This window comes from Marmota marmota, unplaced genomic scaffold (assembly GCF_001458135.2).
Source record: "Marmota marmota marmota unplaced genomic scaffold, marMar, whole genome shotgun sequence".
Classification (NCBI taxonomy): domain Eukaryota; kingdom Metazoa; phylum Chordata; class Mammalia; order Rodentia; family Sciuridae; genus Marmota; species Marmota marmota.
The window spans coordinates 40441444-40448579 of NW_025999900.1; positions in this window are offsets into that span (position 1 = coordinate 40441444).

Below are 7136 nucleotides of genomic sequence, written 5' to 3' on the forward strand. Positions count from 1 at the left end.
CAAAGATTAATAACAAGCATGGCACCAGTCTTAGGTTGAATAGACAGTTGTTGGACAGATGTCCTTGCAGAAGTTTTTTATTATTTTTAAAAATAATTTTAGGTTCTTGCAGTCTTTTGTAAGTAATTCATGTTATCAAGCATACATGCATGAGAATCTTCCTTCAGAATTTCCCAGTTTTATTTATTTACACAGTGACTCCATTTTGATTCTGGCAATTATCACTCCCATGTTTACATTTCTGCCAAAGTGATTTTACCAATACATCTGTCCACCAGCAATGCTTAAGTATTCCTGTTATTCTCCACTGTAGTACTATTTTAGAGTTCTTAATTTTTAACCAATGAATTTTTTTAACCAAATATGGTATGATCTATGCTCTCACTGTGGCAGGAGCATTTCTATGGAATATTTTTCATATTCAGTTCATCAATTGTGTTTCTTCTTTGAAATACTATAGCTGTCTTTATTCTCCATTGGATTATAAATCATAGCAATTTCAAGCAATTTTAAAATATTCTATTTACTGATCTATTGTGAGTTTCATGGACATATTTTACATAGCTTCTCAGTTTTTCTCTGCCTCTGTTCTCTTCTGGATCCTTGACCATTGGCCTCAACCCATTTTCCTCCACTAATTTTTTTTTTAATCTTTACTTTATTCATTTATTTATATGTGGTGCTGAGAATTGAACTCAATGCCTCCCACATGGCAGGCAAGTGCCCTACCACTGAGCTACAAGCCTAGCCCAACACCACTAATTCTTTAGGACCTGCCATAACTTCTGCCTGTTGCTACTCCTTTTGGATGCCAGGTGGTATAAGATCTAACACCAGCGCCAGAAAAAGGGGCCAAGTGAGACAGCCCAGAAGTTTGCCATAGGGTAAATTTTATTAAATAGGAAATAAGACATGTGTAAGAAATAACAGCTGAATTCCTTTCCTTTTTCATCTCTAATAGATTATTTGTGACAATCTTCCCATACAGACTGCTCAGATATTCTCCACCTTCTACTGGGTGCATTTGCTGAAAGAACAATACAGTCTGTTGTGATAATGCATTACCTTGCATTTACTTCCAGTTCCCAGTTCTCTGTCTTGTTTTACTTTTCATTCATTCTTGATGCCTGACATTGTACTTCTCAATAAAGCATTGACCTTAAAACATTGCCTCAAACTCTTTTTGTTGTTGTTGTTGTTTGTTTTATGGTTCAAGTACAAGGTCAGGTGGCACCTTTGATTTGGACCTCTATCAAGGGCACATCATTATGAGAGTGCCTGTTGGTGAGAGTGCTCCCATCTCTAGTCAAAGTAGAACATGAGAGAGAGAGGAAGAGACTGGTGTTTCACAATTCCTTTTGAGGCCATGCCATCAAAGACTTAAGGACATTCCACTAGGCTTCCTCTCTTGAAGATCCACAGCAACACTGTTTTAGTCGGCTTTTTTTTTTTTTATTGTAACTTTAGTATACTTTAATGTAGTTGAATTTGTCAATATTTTCTTTTTAGATTATATTTATGATATCTTGTTTAAGGAATCTTTCCTGGGGCTGGGGGTGTAGCTCAGTTGTAGAGCACTTGCCTAGTAGGCATAGGTCCTGGGTTCAATCCCCACTACCAGAAAAAAAAAAAAAATTTCTTCCCTATCATGTGTTCATAAAAATATTAACATTTTATCATTGACATTTAAGTAATATGATCATTTCAACATTTGATTTAAACATTCTATAAAATTTAACATCTGTTGATGACTCAAAATGCTAGTAGCCAACTAGGAATAAAAGGGAAAATTCTTTATCTAATCATCATTTGTTGAATAGTTCCTCATTTTCTAATGATCTGCCATTTGCCACCTTTGTCATATATCAATTTTTTTTATTGGTTGTTCAAAACATTACAAAACTCCATATATCAATTCTTGACACATTTATAGGATTTTTTTGGAAGGGTTCTTCAGTCTATCACTGTGTCTGGTGTTATGCAAGTCCCACATTGTCATCATCACAATGTCTTTAAATAAGTCTTTTTTTTTTTTTTAAAGAGAGAGGTGAGAAAGAGACAGAGAGAATTTTTAATATTTATTTTTTAGCTTTTGGCGGCTACAACATCTTTGTTTGTATGTGGTGCTGAGGATCGAACCCGCACGCATGCCAGGCGAGGGCGCTACCACTTGAGCCACATCCCCAGCCCTAAATAGGTCTTGATAAAGGACTGTGTGGATATTTGGATAAAATTAACTTCAGTCAAAATTTCAGTGGCTGACCACCATAAAAGCTCGTTTCTCTTTCATATTTTTTCCCTCTTATCTTTTTATTATTTATTTTATTTGTTTTCTGTTAGTTTGAAAATCATAAAATTTAACTGAAGTTATTTTACAGAATATTCTTGATATCCTTGGAATCCTCCTGCCTCAGCCTCCTGAGCCACTGGGATTACAGGCGTTAACCACCTCGCCCAGCTGGTCTTTACTCTTTTTTTTTTTTTTTTAATTGTACATGGGCACAATATCTTTATTTTATTTTTATGTGGTGCTGAGGATCCAACCTGGTGCCTCGCACGTGCTAGGCAAGTGCTCTACCTCTGAGCTACAGCCTTAGCCCTGGTCTTTACTCTTAATAATTAAAAAAAAATATATATATATATTTCTTTAAAACATTTCATACATAGTTATTTTATGTTCTCTATTTAATAATGTCACTATCTGAGTTAACTGGGAATTTAAATCTGCTGTGTGTGTGTGTGTGTGTCTACATCACTGGCCCTTATTCATTGTGGATTGTTCCTAATATCCTTCTTGGCACTTTTTAATTTTAAGCCCATATTTGAAGTCATAATCATGAAGCCTAAATTAGAATTTATTCTCCTCTATAGGGAATTTGTGTTCGCTTTGCTAAGAATCTAAGGATGCTAGTAAGATGAAACCACTTTATCTCTCTTTCAGGGTCCTGACTGAACTTGGTACCAACTTCAGATTCTCCATATTTTGGGGGACTCCAAGCTGGATGTCAAATCTGTGTTAATGCCCATTTTATCATTTTTTTTTTTTTTAGAATTTTAATATTTATTTTTAGTTTTTGGCAGACACAACATCTTTGTTTGTACGTGGTGCTGAGGATCGAACCCGGGCCACACGCATGCCAGGCGAGCGCGATACCGCTTAAGCCACATCCCCAGCCCGACTCTGCATTTTTCAAGGTTATTGTGTATCTCTTCTTCACAACCCAAAGTATAATCTAACTTACCACCTTAAATTGAAAATTGCCTTTGTTTACATCAATTTCCTCTTCCTCCCAATAATGCTTCTTCCACCCAATATTGCTTCTTGTTCTTAAAAAGAGAGAGAGAGAGAGAGAGAGAGAGAGAGGAGAGAGAGAATTTTTTTTTTAAATATTTATCTTTCAGTTTTTGGTGGACACAACATCTTTATTTTATTTTTATGTGGTGCTGAGGATCGAACCCAGCGCCCCGTGCAGACAGGTGAGCGCGTTACTGCCTGAGCCACATCCCCAGCCCAGCTTCTTGTTCTTTGATAAATTCAGAAGATCTTACAAACGTAACAATATATCTCTCTTATATAACAACACAGATTTTTTCCCCCTAGAAAGTAGGGTTTATTTTCAACCAATCTTACTTCTATTTTGCTGAACAGCCTATGGAAAAACAGTTTAAGACCACCCAATGGCTGTAACTTCAGGCCAAGTAGCAAGAAGAGCTGGAGTAGTCCATTCCACTGAAATTCCTCCTTAGTCACAATATTTTTAGCAGTGGCCTGCTCTTCTTTTTTAATCTCTTCAGGATCTCTGCAGAAGAAGAGATTAGGCATGACCTTCTATGGGTATTTACCACAAGTAGCGCAATGCATGTGCAGATCTCCCAGGCCAAGATGTACCACATCAGACCCACCAAGTAGCAAAGTTCACACAGTTCTGAAGTGAATCTACAACTGAACATACATATACACATTTTTGTTGTTGTTTTGTTTTGTACTGGGAACTGAACACTCTGGGGCACTCTGCCACTGAGCTACAGCCTCAGTCGTCGTCGTCTTTTCTTCTTCTTCTTCTTCTTCTTCTTTTTTTTTTTTAATGTACCCGGGATTGAATCCAGGGGCACTTAACAACTGAGCCACATTCCCAACCCTTTTTATTTTTTGTTTTGAGACAGGGTATCACTAAGTTGTTGAGGCTGGCTTTGAACCCAAGATCCTCCTGCTTTAGCCTCCAGAGCCATGGGATTACAGGTCAGCACCATTGTACCCAGCCCCAGTCCTTTTTATTTATTTTGATAGGATCTTGCTAAATTGCCAAGGTGGCCTCCAACTTTTGATCCTCCTGCCTCCATCTCCCCAGTAGTTGGGATTGTAGGTATTCAACACTGCCCCAACCACAAATATTTTAATAATATCAAGTAGTTTGAAATTCACATAAAAGTCTAAATCCTGATGACAAAAGTTTGACTTGGAGCTCTAGGTTCCAATTAGAAAAAAAATAAACTGAATTATTTTGCTGTGTCTTATTATATTTTAAAGACACACTATGATTCTTTCCTCATCCAACATTAATTTTGTGAATATTATATCTACCTTGGCCATTTAAAGATGAATAAATATATGGTTCTGGCTTTTTGGGAATTCAGTATCTAACAGGAAAGAATGTGAACAAATGATTATTATACAGTGGAATACTTTCTGAACTTCAAGAATTACATGGCTGGGCTTCTGGGTTACTACACCATCAGGATACCATCTTGGCTCTAGTAGTCTGATGCCAGCTCAGGTATCTTGGCAAGAATTTGAACAGTTCCCACCTCCCAATTTAGGGTACAAATGTCCTTATTTTAGTTACCTTTTTAAATTTTACTTTTAATAGCACTGGGGATCAAACTCAGGGTCTCATGCATGTTAAGCATGTGCTACCACTGAGCTACACCCCCAACTCCTGTGACCTTCTAATATTTTATTTTTTGGTACTGGGGATTTAGCCTAGGGGTACTTTTACTAATGATATACAACCCTAGCCTTTTAATTATCATTACTATTATTTTTTATTTTGAGACAGGATCTATCCCTTAAGTTGCTGAGGTGGCCTTGAACTTGTGCTCCTCCTGTCTCCGTCTCCCAAATTTCTGGGATTACAGGCTTATGCCAGCTGACCTGTTTTTAAATTATATATATATATATATATACATATATATATATATATATATATATATACATATACATATATATATATATACATATACATATATATATATGTGTGTGTGTGTGTTTGTTTAAATTATATATATATATATATATATATATATATTTGTTGTAGTTGGATACAATATCTTTATTTATTTATTTATTTATTTGGTGCTGAGGATCCAACCCCCAGCACCTCGCTTGTGGGAAGCAAGTGCTCTACCACTGAGCTACAACCCCAGTACCTCCTGACTTGTTTTTAACAGGACTCTTATTCTATGACCACTTTTATTCTCTGCCGTCAAGTTATCAACTTTCTCCACTGTACCTCCAGTTCAAATTTTTGAGGAGATATGCTTAATTTACTTTTTTTTAAATTTTTTAATTTTTTTAAAGAGAGAGTGAGAGAATTTTAATATTTATTTTTTAGTTATCGGCAGACACAACATCTTTGTATGTGGTGCTGAGGATTGAACCTGGGCCGCATGCACGACAGGCGAGCGCGCTACCGCTTGAGCCACATCCCCAGCCCCAGATATGTTTAATTTAGCTAAACAATATTTTTCCCATTAAAGAAGTTTTCCTGCCAGGTGTGGTGGCGCAAACCTGTAATCCCAGCAACTCTGGAGGTTGAGGCAGGAGAATCCCAAGTTCAAAGCCAGCTTCAGCAAAAGTGAGTGCTAAGTAACTCAGTGAGACCTGTCTCTAAATAAAATACAAAACGGGGCTGGGAATGTGGCTAAGTGGTCGAGTGCCCCTGAGTTGAATCCCTGGTACCTTGCCCCCAAAGTTTTCCTGACAGGTCACCTGATAAAGACTGCTGACCAGCTGTGTTGAATGTGGCCATGGGGTTAGGGTCAGAAGGCACACAACTTAGCTACTGATATCCAAATCAATTATCTGTAGACACTTTTCTTCAGCAAGGGCCTGTGAGGATAAAATCTTTGGAGGGGGCTGATTGGCCTTGCAAGTGAATGGCTTAGCCTGTCCACCATAAGTGATACACAATTGTTATCATTGATGGTTCTCTCTATTGAAGAAATAGAAAATGCAATTTTCTGATTTAGGAAAAGGAATTTATTGGCTTATGTAATGAGAAGCCTAGAAGTACAGTGGAAATGGATGAATACATGTTCTATTTCTTTTTTTCCTCATTTCCAGTATTGGAGATTGAACTCAGGGTCTCATGTATCCACCATTTGCAGCTAGAATCAATAATTACTTTTATAACATTAAGGTAATTAATTAATATCGAGACTTTTTTTTCCACTCATGACTAATTCATTATAAGCAAATGGCAATCTTAAAAACAATTCTGGAATAAGTGAAGTCACACTGAGTACAGATAAGAAAGTACAAAGAGCTCACTGGCTATGCTACACTAAGAGGATGAAAATCAAATCATTTTATACTGTAGATCTATATAAATAAATAAAATCCTGTCTTTTTTTTTAGTGTGTATTGCTGAGTATGTATTTACTAAATTGCTGTTTGAATCTACAAGGCTTTTGTGGTGGCTCGGTTATTTTGTGCCCAGCCAGACTGCGGCATTTGGCGGACCGTGCAGGGAACGCCTGAAGATTGGAGGTAAGTGAAATTGCTCGTCCCTGAGGAAGAGCGAAAGAATGGGTGACCAATTCAAAAAACAATGTGTTCTTGTTTTGATTTATTTTGTTTTTATTTCAAGTTGCCTGTTCCTAGAACTTTCTCAGACAAACTGGGGAAAATGGTTGACTCAAGGTTGGAAGTTGTTCGCCCCCGAGGAAGAGAAATTGTTAGAGGAAGGAGGCACCCCAGTAAGACCAAGAACAATGAGGGCATATGTTGATACAATACAAAAATGTAGCACATGGCTTTTTAAAGACTAGTTATTAAGTATATTAATGGGACCATCATGGTATCCTGTAGAAGGATTTTTCTTCAACAAGAAAGAGATGGCTAGTTCTGTTTACTA